At 40.1% G+C, this 16,079-nt stretch overlaps 1 long non-coding RNA gene across 1 annotated transcript in view; it reads left to right on the plus strand.

The window, feature by feature from the left end:
• Positions 1-13,883: 13,883 nt before the first annotated feature.
• Positions 13,884-16,079, plus strand: part of LOC308384310 — a 31,524-nt gene continuing 29,328 nt past the window's right edge. The window contains exon 1 of the long non-coding RNA XR_013969307.1: positions 13,884-15,182. This is a non-coding gene — a long non-coding RNA (uncharacterized lncRNA). The remainder of the gene's footprint in view (positions 15,183-16,079) is intronic.

Genomic DNA, 16,079 nt, shown 5'->3' on the forward strand with positions numbered 1-16,079 from the left:
ATATCACATTTATTGTGATAACTTTTATACAAGCCCAGCACTTTTTCACCACCTTTATGATCTGGGGTTTGGAGCATGTGGGACATTTCGGGACACTAGAGTTGGAGTCCCAAAAACCAAACTTAACGCCCTGACAAAAAAATCTCCACGAGGGACAATCAGGTGGATCAGAGAGGGCCCTCTCATTTTTATCAAGTGGATGGACACAAGGGAGGTGAGTGTGTGCTCAACTCTGCACAGTGCCTTCTCAGGAGACACCGTGAAAAGGATGTGCAAGGCTGAAGGACAACACAGAGCAATTGAGGTGCCAGTGCCATCAGCTGTAAAGGACTACAACCGCTTTATGGGAGGAGTTGATCTGTCAGACCAGCTGATTGGCTCCTATTCTTCATGGAGAAAGAGCAGGAAGTGGTATGTGACAGTTCTGCACCACTTTATAGACATTGCTGTCACAAACAGCTACTTGGTCAGCAAGGAGCTCTGTGGCAGACTGGAGCAGCAGCCAATGACGCATCAGGATTTCCAGGAGCAGTTGGTCGCTGAACTCTGTGGGGTGTCCTCACAATCAGGAGCGAAGAGCTACCAACACATCCCAGTTGCCATTGTTGAAGGGGCATCTGGTCAAAACAAAGCCACAAAGGGGCGCCGGAAGTGCAGGCTGTGTGGGAAGTGCACACCCTTCAAGTGTGAGGCATGCAAAGTGGCTCTGTGCGTCATTGTGGACAGGAACTGTCACAGGGCCTATCACACCTCCACTACTGCTGCTGAAGAATGATATTTGACTTTTTTCTCTCTCTAAAAGTAATGTGACACTTAGAACTTTTACTGCACTATTGTAAACTTTTTTTTAAATTATTGTCATGTTGCCAAATTGTGCAAAATATTAATTTATTTATTTATTGGTTATGCTCCACCGGGGCTACTGAACAGCAATATTTGACTGTGCCTTTCTGTATATAAATTCCTGTGACACTTATAAGTACTATTATTGTATTGTACTATTATAAATAGTTCATTTTGATGTTGTATTTTTATTGTCATGTTGTTAAATTGTGCCCAATATGCATTTTATTGATTTTCGTTTTTTACTACTGTTTATAAAAATGATTATATCTCAAAAATGAATTGATGAAAAAACTCCAAATAAATTTTGTGTAGTTTGAAAGGACTTTGTGCAACTTTTTTTCATTTACAATTTTGAGCTATATAGGTTTGATATTTTTGTATCAACAAAAATATGTGAAAAACAAAAAACGTTTTTCAATTTTTTCGTGGTTTATTGCACTTTTTTTTAGCAATTTCTATAGTTACTATGGATTTGTTACACACATATTATTAAAATGTGGGATATAAGGGTTGTATTGATGTATAGTAAGTTAAAATACTCAAAAAAATGGGCCTACAGTATGTAAAAATGTAAACATAAGGTCTGACGGACTTGTTCTATGGTAGGTCTTAAAGGGTTAAATTAACCAGGGCATGTTTGGGATGGGCAAAACAAGACCAAAGTCAAAAATACTTACAGCATCAACAACTAAGTTTCACAAATTACATATCCTTCATCAGACTGCTGTTGTCATGGAAACTATAAGTTTGAAGCATTAACCCATTTCATGAAATCCACACTACCCTCCAAGCTATCTCTCTCTACTACAAACACACACACACACACACACACACACACACACACACACACACACACACACACACACACACGCACACAGCAAAAACTAATCACCACTTTCTTCACAAATCCCTCCTCATAGATCTCTCACTGCTCTCTGGGGACTCTCCACAGCATATTAATCAATGTAATTGAAATAGTTGATTACATCACTTCACGCCTCATCCTAGTTTGAGGGACTTTGTGCGCAGTGAGCATTAAAGATGTAGTAAAAGAACACTGAGATGTTGTAGTGCGTTGCACATATCTGTGGCTGAAAGGCATTAGCACAGATGCCATAAAAAACTGCACTAGACATAATAACTAGAACTGTCTCCACTATATAGCCATTACTCAGAGTTCTTTTAAAGGAAAGTGCAAGGGCATTAATACTCTCACACCTACTCATATCAAAATTTACAACCTTTGTATCTTTAACAAAGGCTTCCAAAACTGGCTTTAGCAGCAAACGCTTGTATAATGCTCATGTGAGCATTATAGCGTGCCATTAGCCCACAGGCAGCATAGATAACAATATGATATTTAAATTTCTTAAAACTATAAGTGATTTCTTTACTATAGGCTATCGCAAAGACCAGATCTATTTAGCTAATCCCTGTCTTCTAAATTAAACTCGACATTGGTTTTCGTTATGCGTACGTTCATGCACCTTTAGAAAGTAACTGTAAATTACAAAGGTAAGACAGTTGAAGGCCATGTTTTCATTCATGTTGTTAGTGTTGTTTATGTGATGACACTCTGCTCTGATCAGTCTCTCCAATTTGATCCAGGCTAGAATATTTCACCAGCTCGTATATATAATGACAGTTGCCAGTGTAATCCATGATTCCCAGATAATGCTCGCTCATACAATGACACGTGGTAATTTTTACAGAAAGGCAAGCAGAGACAATGACATACTCCACAGTTTAAGAAGGGAGACCAGAATAAAGCATTGTGTCACATGATGCCTGTCTTTTATTCTTTTACAACCTTGTGCAATCTATATTCACATCTTCACCACTGTGAAATCTTTATTGTCTAAAAAAATTGTAAAATAAATCTTAAAATATTTAGCATATATTTTTTCTAGTCATTTTATGTTACCTTTTTTCATCATTTTGGTTGCTAGTTTAGTTATTAGTTTAGAATAGATATGATATAATGATTGTATATTTTATATTACCTTTTTAAGTTTTTTTTGTTTTGCACTTGTTGAGGAGTGAAGGATGCTTTAAAAATGTGTGAAAACTTCATGCATGCATCAGATGTGGTAAAAACTTTATTTTTGGTGCAGTGGGCTTGAAAAATGGCTCCACTGAACCTGTCTGTTTCAGACTCGGGTATGATCGTCATGTGCCAAATTTGGCAGCAGGTGCATTCAGAGCATTCAACAGTCATACCCCAACCCTAGAGGAAGTCAGCCATGTTAAACTAAATGCTTAACGCCATTTTTGCCATTTGGAATATACTTGACTCCAACAGAATTAAGCAGAGCAAGTGCAAACTTTGTTGGTGTCATTCAAAATCCTTCGTGCAAAGGCATCAAGATTGTAAAATTCAGAATTTCACTGATATGGCCATAGAGGCACTTTTATTACTCTATATTGGGGAAGTTTGATTATCATAGCATTGTTTTATTTACCATTTACAATGTCTGATTCTTTTTCAAATGTGTTTGTATATTGTTGTTCAGTAGCACTACGTTAGATGTTGAAGAAGGACTATTAGAATAACAAAATATACCTTGACTGAAAGTGAAACTTGCAAGATGAACTGAGCTACCTTAAATTTATTTCACATATTAAAAGCTCTTCTAGTGGCATGTTTGCCGAGCCAAAAACAAACAAACTGAAAGTAATCTCTCTAGTCAAGGTGAAAAGTACTTCACTTTCCCTCTTCAGTTTATCCTCCAATTTGTCTTCCTAATATTGATTTTTGGCTTCATACTATTTTTCAAAGACTGCAGCCACTCAGCCATAACCTCTTGATCTGTAATGTCTCTATGTCCCACAAATACTAAAGTACCTGCTGTGTTTTATACTTATATGCCAAAACAAGGACAAAATAAGGACTGCTTCAATCTTTTTAAAAAGTATACAAGGCAATGTACGTGCATAGTGATTAGGCACTTACGCAAAACATCAGAAATACCAAAAGACCATTTTCCATATCTCATAGTAACAAAGGTTATATGAACATGTTTTGCACACTGAGCATTGCTGCCAGAAAACCAATTTAGCCCACAGCAAACTTGGTAACATGTAAAGGAAGAAAGGTACAAAAAGAGATGTGACTGTGTATTGCATGACTTGTAACCAGCATGCCTACATGTTTTTGAATCCTTCAAATGGACTATTTGTGAGACACATCACTATATCAATGTTTTGCCCTTATTTCATTATAAAGGAACCAAACAGAGATTTTGGCCAGAAATTGCTGTGTTAAAGATGCTCAAATACAAAAATGAAAGCTAGAAAAGATTAAAATAGATCATATAATCTATATAAATCTATATAAATAATTAAAAATAACACCAATAAGTACATCATGTTAATATAAATTTTCCATAGTTAAATCATATTTTGTACTGTATGGGTTTTTTTTTTTTTTTCAAATGAATGAACAAGACTGGATGAGCTTTAAGATGTGAGATTCAAAATTCTGCTTTTGTATAGAAATAGCACCAAAGTTCTTACTAAATGATTTCATCTAATGACAGACCTGCTCAGCAAAACTCCATTGTTTTGCCAGGATTAAGAAGGAAGGAATTTGAAGCTTCGACTTATTAATGGCACTGAAACATTCATTGAGGTAGGAGAGGTTGTTTGGCTTAACAGAAAAGTACAGCTGTGTATCGTCTGCATAGCAATGACAGAAAATTTCTTAGCTGTCTTATATAGGTTGATACTTTATTGTTCCATGAAGTGAAATTACTGTTATTTTCAATAAGGTATCTTTCTATCTATACAGAGTTGTAAAGTTTGTTGGCCATGAGGTAGGAGCCTTTTCCTGTGGGATTCTGTGGTGAAATGAATCTTTTGATTGATGCGCTCCTGTGGTGGGTTTAACACATTATCCAGAGGGTGAAAAGGATTATCCACTATGGTCTGCAACCTAGATCAGTGGTTCCCAAACTTTTTTTGCTGGGCCCCCCTTTGTTTTACACGAAAAACATTTGCCCCCCCCCCATCCCCCGCGCGTGCACGCACTAACACATCCTCCAACCACACACACCCATATTTTGCTTCATTGGGGTTTATTTCACACCTCAAACATTTAGTAAACAATTAAGCAAATACAAGTAACCTGCAATAAATGACAGGTAGTAATAAAATACTATTTTACCCTACGTCCGCAACTACACGGGTATTTTTGAAAACGCAGCTGTTTCGTCCACACGTAAACGGCATTTTGAATCACCGAAAACTGAGAATTTTTAAAACTCCTTTGTGGTGGGGCGTGGTCTGCGGTGCTGTGCGGACGCACCTGCACGGCATCCGCAATCACGCCCGCCGTGTTAAAACACGGGGACTCAGGGGTTGGTGTGGTTGTGGTGTGACGTGAATTAAATAAAGATGGCTCTGAACGTTGCTCCGTGGTCCCGCCGTGCCTTATTCACGCCACATCACAACCACACCAACCCCTGAGTCCCCGTGTTTTTTTCGCGGACGAGGAATACAGAGTTCGTCTGGCAACATCAAAAGTATGTGCCTCTTTTCACGCCATGCTGTGCGCCACATTAATGTTTACATGAGATGAATTGCAGAATGGCAGAGAGAGACGAAATACTGTTACTGTTAATCTGACTATTTTCAAGTTTTACATGCGGTTACTGTCCCTCCATTTACAAAGGCAGAGGCGTCACGGTGTGATTATTTTACATGTAGCTGGTTTTTTTTCTTCTGTGTAATAATATTCAACATTGCTATCAATACATTTTTCAAAAAATGCCTCTCTGTGCAAAATAGGTTTAAAAACATAAACAGCTGTGGGAACAAATCGTGGCAGGATTCGCCTGATATTATTTGTATCCTGCTGTAACTTTATTGTATAAAGAGCAAACATCTCCAAAATGTCAGGAGTAGTTATTTATTACAACAAGTGTTTGTGAACTAAAAATCAAGAATGTGGGATACTGTTTGTCCGTGATTTGAAGAGCCCAGCACGTGCTCCCGACAAAGGGAAAACCAATTCTGCAGGGGAGACCTACCTCGGCACTTGTGCATGTGAAACCAAAGGGAAGATATCCTTCACCATATTTTCTAGTCTTTGGCTTAGAATGAAGTTGGTTTGGAAACATATTCAGCGATGCTTCATCTCCTGCTTTGCGTTTGTGTGGGCGCCCCGTGCTAGCAGTGTCCAAGCGTTTTCTTTTTTTCCTTCTCATACTGCGCCCCCCCTGCCATGACTCTGCACCCCCCCTAGGGGATGGGCCCCACACTTTGGGAAGGTCTGACCTAGATAGGCTCCTCCTTTCTGACACCACAATCAGGGAGTCAGGGCCCATTTGTGTTTCTTGCATTGGTCACTTTGCACACAAACAGGAATGTCATCACTGCTCTTTACCATTTATACAGACACATGAAAAATTAGAGGGAACACTGATCATGTTTACTATCACTGTGTATAGACTATATTAATGCAATCACAACCCGACATTTCCTTATCTTAATAGAGAAACACAGACCATAAATGTGCTTTAATGAAAATTTTCCAAGAACTTAAAAATCAGACAACTTGCTTTTTGTCTTCTGAGCACAGAGCTATTATTATATCAAATCCAGCAATTATGGTCAAGGTCAAGGCCTCTGTGCCCTGATAACATTAAAAATAAAACTGTAAATAATCCTCTTAGACAGAAGTGCCTCAGGAAGAACAAAATAACAGCTAAGTAGAGAGTTAAAGGTTTTTAGAGTAATTAGGGTTATTAGAGGAAATAGGAAGTGATTCAGAGGGGAGATGGGGATATGATGGGCTTTTTTAAGGAGACGGGTTTCAAGCTTAAACAAGATGATGGAGAATGACTTAACTGGCTGACTAGACTAAGGTCATTTAGTACTTTAAAGACGAAACTAAGAATAGAGTGACATTAGATTTCAAATGAGGAGTATACTTTAATCAATGGACACATTTCATCATAACTAAAAAGAAAGACTTCATGAGCGGCCCGGCGCTCTCCTCAACTTAGCGGTTTTCTTTTTATTTTGTGTATTTTTGTTTCACTTTTCCTCCGACATGCAGGAGCACTGCTTGCGGTTCTAAACCACAAAAATCTGCATACCTTCATTGACAATGACTGGGACTCAATTCCCCCAGAGATCTGGAGGGTCACTGACTCTAATTTCACCATACCACCACTGAAATGGCGTAGGCGACGGAGGCACAGGAAACAGAAGCGAGGGAAGAGAGCAGGGCTGAGAGCTTGGCTACGTGCTAACCCACATGGCTATTCCGAGTCTCTTCCTCACCAACTCACGGTCACTAAATAACAAGATGGATGAGCTACGACTGTGGATCACCTCGCGCTGTGGATCACCTCACGCTGTTTGGATTACTGTGTTATGATCATCACAGAGACTTGGCTGGACTCTTTTACCCCAGACACTGCGATTGAGCTAGCGGGAAACGCATACATCTCGGACTCTCTGATCATCTCTCTCTGTCCCTGATCCCTGCTTATAGACCTCTAATTCAAAGGCAAAAAACATCTGTACGAATGTGGACCACCACCACGGCCCTACAAGACTGTTTTGATAACACGAATTGCAGTGTTTTTGCAGAAGGATCAGACTTGGAGGGCCACACATCTGCCGTACTCTCATACATCAGCTTCTATACTGAGAGTGTAACAACAACAAAGACTGTTAAAGTATTCCCAAACCAGAAGCCATGGCTCAACAGTGAGGTGAGAGCCCTACTAAGAGCACGTGACAGCGCCTTCAAATCAGGAGACCAACAAGTCTACAAAGAGGCACGCCAATCTCTGCTTAAAGGCATAAAAGAAGCCAAGCGCAAATACAAACAGCGCATCGAGAAACACTTTAACACAAAGAACTCCAGAAACATGTGGCAGGGGATCAAGACACTCACTGGCTACAAAGACATTTGCACACAAACCAACTCTCCCTACATCACCTTACCTGACACCCTAAACCATTTCTTCGCCCGCTTCGACCAAGAAAACAGGGACACCATCACCAATCCTGCCGTTACAGAGAGGGACGACGCTCCCAACCAGCTGGAGCAGCATCAGGTCAGAGACACACTGTGCAGAGTCAACATGAGGAAAGCAGCTGGTCCTGACAGTGTAGCTGGTAGAGTGCTTAAAGCATGTGCAGATCAACTAGCAGAGGTTTTCACCACCATCTTCAACCTCTCGCTGCTACAGTCTGTAGTACCATCCTGCCTTAAGTCAGCCACCATTGACAGAGGACACCATAATAACAGCTCTTCACACAGCCCTCACACACCTGGACAGTAGTAACACCTATGTTAGAATGCTGTTTGTGGACTTCAGCTCTGCCTTCAATACAGTTCAACCCCACAAACTGGTTAATAAACTAAGCAACTTAGGGCTCAGCCGCTCACTGTGCAGCTGGATATTGGACTTCTTGAGCAACAGACCCCAGAACGTCAGAATGGGAGAGCACAGCTCCTCCACTCTGATTCTGAATGTGGGTGTCCCACAGGGGTGTGTCCTCAGTCCCCTCTTATACTCACTTTTCACACATGACTTCACCAATCCACACCAGTAACACCGTTATAAAATTTGCTGATGACACCACCATCATAGGACTGATCGACAACAACAATGAATCAGCCTACAGAGAGGAGGTTCAGCATCTGAAGCAATGGTGTGACGACAACAACCTGCATCTGAACACAGCCAAGACCAAAGAGATGGTAATCGACTTCAGGAGAACAATGCGATCTGAGCACTCTACTCTCTACATTGATGGGGAGGAGGTAGAAAGGGTAGAAAGCTTTAAGTTCCTCGGAGTCCACATCTCGGCCGACCTTACCTGGTCCACAAACATCTCCCACCAGGTAGGGAAAGCACAACAAAGGCTGTACTTCCTCAGGAAACTACGTCAGGCCCAATTACCCCAAAGACCGCTAGTAAACTTCTACTGCTCCACCATCGAGAGCCTTCTGACTTACTGCTGCACACTCTGGTTCAACTGCTCCACCATCGAGAGCCTTCTGACTTACTGCTGCACACTCTGGTTCAACTGCTGCACCGCGGAGGACAAGAGGAAACTGCAGCGGGTGGTGAGGGCAGCAGAGCGGGCAATCGGCACTTCACTAACTCCCCTCAGAGACATCTGCTGCAGACTTCAGCAGAAAGCCAGCATCATCATTAAAGACCACTCGCACCCTGGACACTCACTCCCCCCCCCCCTTCCCTCTGGTAAACATTACCATCAGGTCAAAGACAAACAGACTCAACAGAAGTTTTTAGCCACAGGCTGTCAAACATGCCCTACCTCCACCCTGATTGGAGGATAACTGCACTGCCAACACTCATGGACATTAAACCTTATTTATAAATCGTATTTGTATTTATACTTCAATGCAACCAACACCCCTACCTCTTTAAACTGTATTTATTATAACCTTATTTAGTATAGTTGGAACAGCATCCCCCCCCACTCAATGTGCAATATCACTGATCACACTGCACCTCTCAATGCACCTGCTAGTTAGATGGCATGTATGTGTATGTATATAGATGTAAGCGTGTATGTGGAAATATGTGTGTGTATGTATGTACAGATGCATATATGTATGTATGTGCGTGTATGTTTGCAGGTATATAACTTGCACATATCTTTCTTGTGTAAATGTAAATTTGTCTGTTATTGTGTAAATACTTACGCTATTGTGTACTTCACACACATGAAGAAATGCCAAACTGCCTTTCAATGTTCTTGTAACAGTTACAATAAAAAGATGGCTCTATTCAAAATATCAAGTTTCATTTGTTTATTATACAGTATAAAATTAAATTGTAAAAACAGAAAGCTTTGCATTTTGTAAAGCAAGCTGAAAAAGAAGGATGTTTTCCATTCATATGCATCAAAGACATAGTGACACGACGGTTTAGGGGATTGATTCCTAAATCCAAAATATAATTCTTTATACTGAAATATTTGTTTATCATGAGCAAAGGCTTTTCTCATAGTTGAACCTACACTGTAGTGTAGTTGTGCTTTTTAACTTCTGTGCAAATCTGTGAAAATCATACATAATGATAGAGGCAGATTATTTTTTTCTGCATGAATCTGTATACCTACCTGTGATTATATTGTTATTCAGACAGTCTTTGATGGCAGCTTTTGGGCCATATGTTGCACAGTGCAAACAGAAAACATGTTGATTTACAAAATATTATTTGCTATCCCCATCAAAACTGCACAGTTCCCTCTTAGCTATGATTTTTAATGCGTAATGAATCATAAAACATCATGTACTTGCAGACAAGAACACTTTGTGATTCATTTCTGTTCTTCTAATTATTTGCTGCTTCTGCTGAATCAATTAAGAAATAATCAACAAAGCAAAGTTCTAGTTTATTTTTACTCCGAGTGATTAAAAAGATTCACAGGGTCTGGGAAGCATTGGTAAATTGCTCCAGCTCACTGACATACATGACAAACTTTTTGCATGCCCACTCACCAGCCTGACTTTCCTTTTCTGTCTGGGTGTAGCATGTTTCTGTTTCTGTGATACTGCTGGAGCAATATGCCACAGGATTCCAAGGCTCCCCACAGAGTTGAAGGACTGCATCCCCAATCCATCACTTCTTGCGTCAGCCAGCACAGCAGTGGGCTTGCTCATATAGTAGTATGCAAGTATTGGTACGGTTGTCAACAGATTCCTCTAATGTGTTCACTTTACTGTGTTGTATGTTACTTCAAGCCTAGAAGCTCATCCACACAGAGGAAGCCTTTACCTGTGTTCTTCTTCAGGACAGCCATTACCCTCTGGAGCAGCAGACATACTGTGTCTATGACATGCTGTGTGTTGTCTTGCAGGTATTCTCTCAGTTTTAGTATTCAATGTTCCATGCTTACCAGGTTTCCTCTGTTGCACACCATTTCAAACACACTCCTCACTAAGACTCATTTCCACAGACAAGGACCTGCTGTAACTTGTTTACAATTGGTCTGCAGATGGCATACGCTATGAGTGGGTGAATTTTAAATTTGTCAGTCGCAATGCTTTAAATTTGTCAGTCGCAATGCTTTAGATTTGTCCTTTGCAGTACAACTTGCCACCAAAAATATCCAGTGAATATTTACAAGCTCCAGTGGACTTCTGGGGGTGAGTAAGTGGGGGTGAGTAAGTGGTAGGTTTCCTCATGAATGATGTTCACATTAGCCTCACGTGGATTTTGAGTCCACCAGCAACTCAGAGGCCCACCGGTCCGATGACCCATGTGCTATGCTCACAACACCAAGAAAGTATGACCACAGCTGCTGTGTTTGCTCTGTGCTTCATTTACTGCTTTCATGTTTGTACATAGTCTAATGTCCAGCTCTGCTGTTTGTGTTGCATTGAATTTTGGAGCAGGGCAAATTAAATGTTTATAATGCCGCATTTTTCCACACTTTCCCAATTTGTAATCCCAATTTTATATTCTCCTTTAAGATTTTCATGGTGTTTGATGTGTTTGTAGTGATTTTAAATAACTTATATGTGGAGCCTCTCTCTATTGCCTCTTTTTACAAAATACATCAGTGTCTTTCTTGTCTGGTCTATGCACTCACAGAAAGAAATATGCAGTGTATTCCCTGTTGTGACAAATTTGATAGAACTTTACATCCACACTTATACTCAGCTATGCAAAAGAACAAGTCAGACATCAATGTTCTCACTTTTCATGGTGTAGAATGCCTGCTTTCTTTAGCTAGCTTAATAGCAATTCTTAATCTCACAAATTCTCAGTTCAGATCTGACTTGCTGAAATAAAGATTTGTCAGGGGAATTATACTAATTATGACACCTCAAATTCAGTCATGACACAGAGTTACTGAGTCCTCATATAGCGCTTATGAGTTTAATGCATGGCAGTGTATAGCACTATAGACTACCTGTTAGAAAGCCCACTGTTTACACATTATTTGCTTGGTTGAAGTGTTGTGGTTTGTTTATAGATAGTGTTTGCGCTGTGGAAATTGATATGTCCTACGTCATTGAACTCACCATATCTATGCTGACGCTCCTTGAATGCACCACTCTGTGCCGTGTGCTGCTAGTCTGCCTTGTAGCTGCTGATAGCCAAGCATTGCTCCTTGTGTCCTCTCATCAGCATTTCGTGGGTTTTGGTTTATTGCTGTGTGTGAATGCCAGAAGGTGGGTTCTGTTTACATGATGTTGCGTATGTCAGATGCTATTGTGTGTATTTGTTCCCTCGTGACTATGCTAATGTGCTAATATGCTATGTAAGCTACTAAGCTAGTTAATGCTAATTATAAATCTTGTGTAATTATTGAAGTTGTTATAGATGTGAGTGTTGAATACAGTTCCTTGTGCTATCTCTGTGCTAGAATAATGTCTGGGCATGTTGAATGTTTTATGTGTGCTGTACTGATAGTTGCCTTATGTATCATTACAACAGACCACAGCTGAATAAATCTCTTAAACTTGGAAGCTGCCTCCGTGTTCTTTAACCGGAACACACCCACCATACCTTGCCGCTCTAAATCAAATCAGCTAAACTCCCGGAGACAACATTCTCTCCATTTTACTACCGATATATAACACTGACTGGCTGCTGTCACTGAGGAAGCTTGCAGATGGAATCCCACACCATTAAGCTCCCAGCGCACAGTTTTTGTGCTGATGTTAATGCCACGGGAAGTTTAAAACTACTTATTGATTCAATGGATCACTGTCGACCATACACCTCAGCATTCATTTGGTTCCCAAGCTACTGTGGTTTCTGAACATTTTCACACTGCAGTAAGACCACTTGATGTTGATGGTGAAAAATCCAGAAGGAAAGAAATATGACAAACTTAGCTGCTTCAATTGTGACATCCCATTATAGTCCCACACTCATTCAGTACGTTCTTTACACCAAGCCACTCCTTCATTAATGCTTGCATGCTTGTAATACAGTGTAAATATTTTTCACAATTTAACTAAATCCCAAACAAGTAAAAGAAGAACTCACGTGAGACATGTGGAGATCTTGAGACATCTAAGTCATCATCTTGAGGGTTGCTAAAAAAAATTGGAAACATGTATTAAGGTGGCCATACTAGAATATTCAATTATCGCTTCTGAATTTTATTTTGCTCTTCTGACGTAATAGTTTTACAATTTAAAAAAAAAAAAACATATCACTGACAGAAATTAATTCATAAATCAATATGTTTATTTAAGGGTCCCTCTCAAAAACCCATGGCAATGGATCAGCAGGAATGATATGTTCGTTAAAAACTTTGTTAGTATGTGCACAAAAATCTCAAAACTATACAAATTTTAAACAGAATTGCAAAAGAAGAAATAGAGACCCCCAACATTATGCACAGTATAAGGCGTTCATGCAATGGCATCTTTTTTCCTGTTTGTTTCATCCTTTCAAAGTTACTTACATTGCAACCATTTATTCTTCATCCAAGGCATGAGCCAAGGTGAACGGTGAGGCCTTGGCAGAGCTATACTTTCAGTGCCGTTTGTCTGTATGTCTGCAAGATTATGCAATAACTCAGCCAAAGGAAGAAACCATTAAATTATGCGTGGATCCAGGTCACTTACTTTAAAATTACAAAACGAGGCACTGGCCTTGGTTGAGGATGTGCTAACAAAAAAGCCAGCTAAGCATAGACGGCACAGTTTTAATTGCAAAAACAAAGCTTTTCCCCTTATCCTGGCAAAAGAAGGGAGTAACATCTGTAGCCATGGTAACAATATACAAAGACACAAATAGCTGCAGGATGGCATGAAAATTAAAAACTTCAAGATTATACAAAAATGTAATTAAGCAGCACTAGAACAAAAATGGCTTTACTTTTTATTGAAATATAGTCTAAAACGTGAAATGCTAAAATTTTAATAAAACTAAAACTTTTTTTACCCCAAAGAACTTAAACTAAATCAGTATAACTTGCTTTAATTATGACTGCTCAAATACAGGCACACAGTATTCTGTACACACTTTTCACATGATTAATTGTGGTTAGGGTTGCCAACCGTCCCTTAAAAAACGGAATCGTCCCGTATTTAGAAACAAAAGTACACGTCCCGTATTGAGCTAATAAGGGACGCACTTTGTCCCGTAATACAGTGAGAATCAAAAGTAGTCTATAAATGTTTATGGAATTAACGCTTTGTTTGAAAACATAATTCCCAGCCCCTCTCCTGCTTTGTGACCAATGAGCTGACAGCACACTTATGACAATTCGAGTATGACAATTCAGATTACCGCTCATCTCATTGGTCGAGGAAAGGTCGCTTGCGGAGAAAATACCGGAAGACAACAGATGACCACAACAAGAAGCATGGCCAACAGGGGAACAAACGCCGACACTGCGGTGCAAGTCTCGGACAACAGTACACCTAAAGCTGGGCAGACACTGTGCGATTTTTTTTCAGTCACGTTATTCAGCTCCTGCTCAAACTGCACGATTGACTCGCAGGGGTTAGAAGTTGGTAGGTCACGATGCAGGTCTTACACTATACCGCCCGATGCTCTGATGCGACCTGAGTGCTCACACTGTGCGTCCATGAAATGAAGGTTATAACAGAAAATCTGTCGCTCTCTCTCTCTCTGTCTGTCTTTCACTCACACAGACACACCACCACCATCAACTTTGCTAAATTGCTTATGAAAAACATTGATCAGGCAGCTGTGATTAAGCAGCAGTGTAGATCCAACTATTTTCACGGTTGTTGTGGTCGTGATAATTTTGTGATGCCACATCGAAAAGGCTCGGATGAGCTTTCCAAAGTTCTACAAGTTGTGCCTCCATCGCTTGTGTCCAGATCACACGCTGCACAGCCGTGCTGCTCCATCTTTTTCACCGACGTTTACGTGTTTGCGCATGTGCAGTGTGAGCGGCTGTGGTGACACCCTCACGAGCGATTGATGATCGGGAGCTGGTCGTGAGGTGTTAATCGCTTCTCGTTACCCCACGTATACTACACGATGCACGATGAAGGCCAAAATCGGGCCGATCACCAAATCGGTCGCACGACTCAAAAATCTTCTCAAAATGGGCCAAAAATCGCACAGTGTGAGCCCAGCATCAGAGCAGCAATGTTTGTTGCTCAGAGAAAGAAAAGAAAAAAAGGCTGCAAAAGTACGGGGAGGAATGGGAAAAGGAAAACACCTGGCTGGAAAAGTGCATGATAACACCTATAAAACGCACTGCACTGTGTGCCGGCGCACTTTTTCCATAGGCATGCTTCTAGTGGTGGGCACATGAAGAACATGAGGGGCGTGAAAGCTCGGGGAACCCTTAACCAATTTCTTGTCCACCAGGCCACGGCAGAAGCAGATATGGTATGTAAACATTGGTTTGTTGTTTTTAAACCCTCTGGTTAAGGTTAATATGGGCATGTGCAGTGAATATCAGCGCTATGTGGCCAGAAGTGTGATAATATAATTTATTTTGTGTAATAGACAACTGCAAGGATAGATGATTATAACAAATAGATGACTAATACATAAAAGTAATACATAGATTAATAATGATGATGAGTTATGATGCGTAATCATGGGAACAAGTGGGTTTACAAACAGGAGCAGCTGATTAGCATTAGAAAAGCTGAAATAATACCTCAACTGAAGCCAATTGTACTAAATGCACTAAATGTGCACAGTTACAAGAATATTTTTCGTTCTATTGCTTTCTATTAATTTATATAATTTTAAGTTAAGCAGGACAGAGTTCTTTTAAAGAAAGATTTACTTATATTCTCAAAAGTTAAGCATGACAGGCTTCTGTTTAAGAAAGAGACCTGTTTTACTGTGTTAATGTTGTCATTTTGAGCTAAAAATAAATGGCTAAATGATCATTTGTTTCCTATATGGTCATATCACAAAGAATATGCATCTGCTTAAATCAAATTCAAGTCAAATGGTTAAAAAATAATTTCACACACAAAAAAAAGAGCTACCACACTGGGAAGGGTGAAGACAACTGGGTTGCCCGGCCCTGGCCACGAGGTGTCCCTTATGGTGGAAAGCACTGCATTTTTTTTTAACACGCAGCATGATGTATAATGTGTGTATTGGTGTGCAACTGTTGGTGAAAACTAGAAACAGAACGTGTTTATACTGATAGTGTCTCTTGTAATTACCAAGCACAAACACACAAACAACAACTTATCCAAAGTTTTAATTACATGACAAATGAGTGTAATTTTCAGAGTCACAGAAGAAAATAAGTGTCTGACT

This window comes from Rhamphochromis sp. 'chilingali', assembly GCF_963969265.1.
Source record: "Rhamphochromis sp. 'chilingali' genome assembly, chromosome: 17".
NCBI classification, from domain to species: Eukaryota; Metazoa; Chordata; class Actinopteri; order Cichliformes; family Cichlidae; genus Rhamphochromis; species Rhamphochromis sp. 'chilingali'.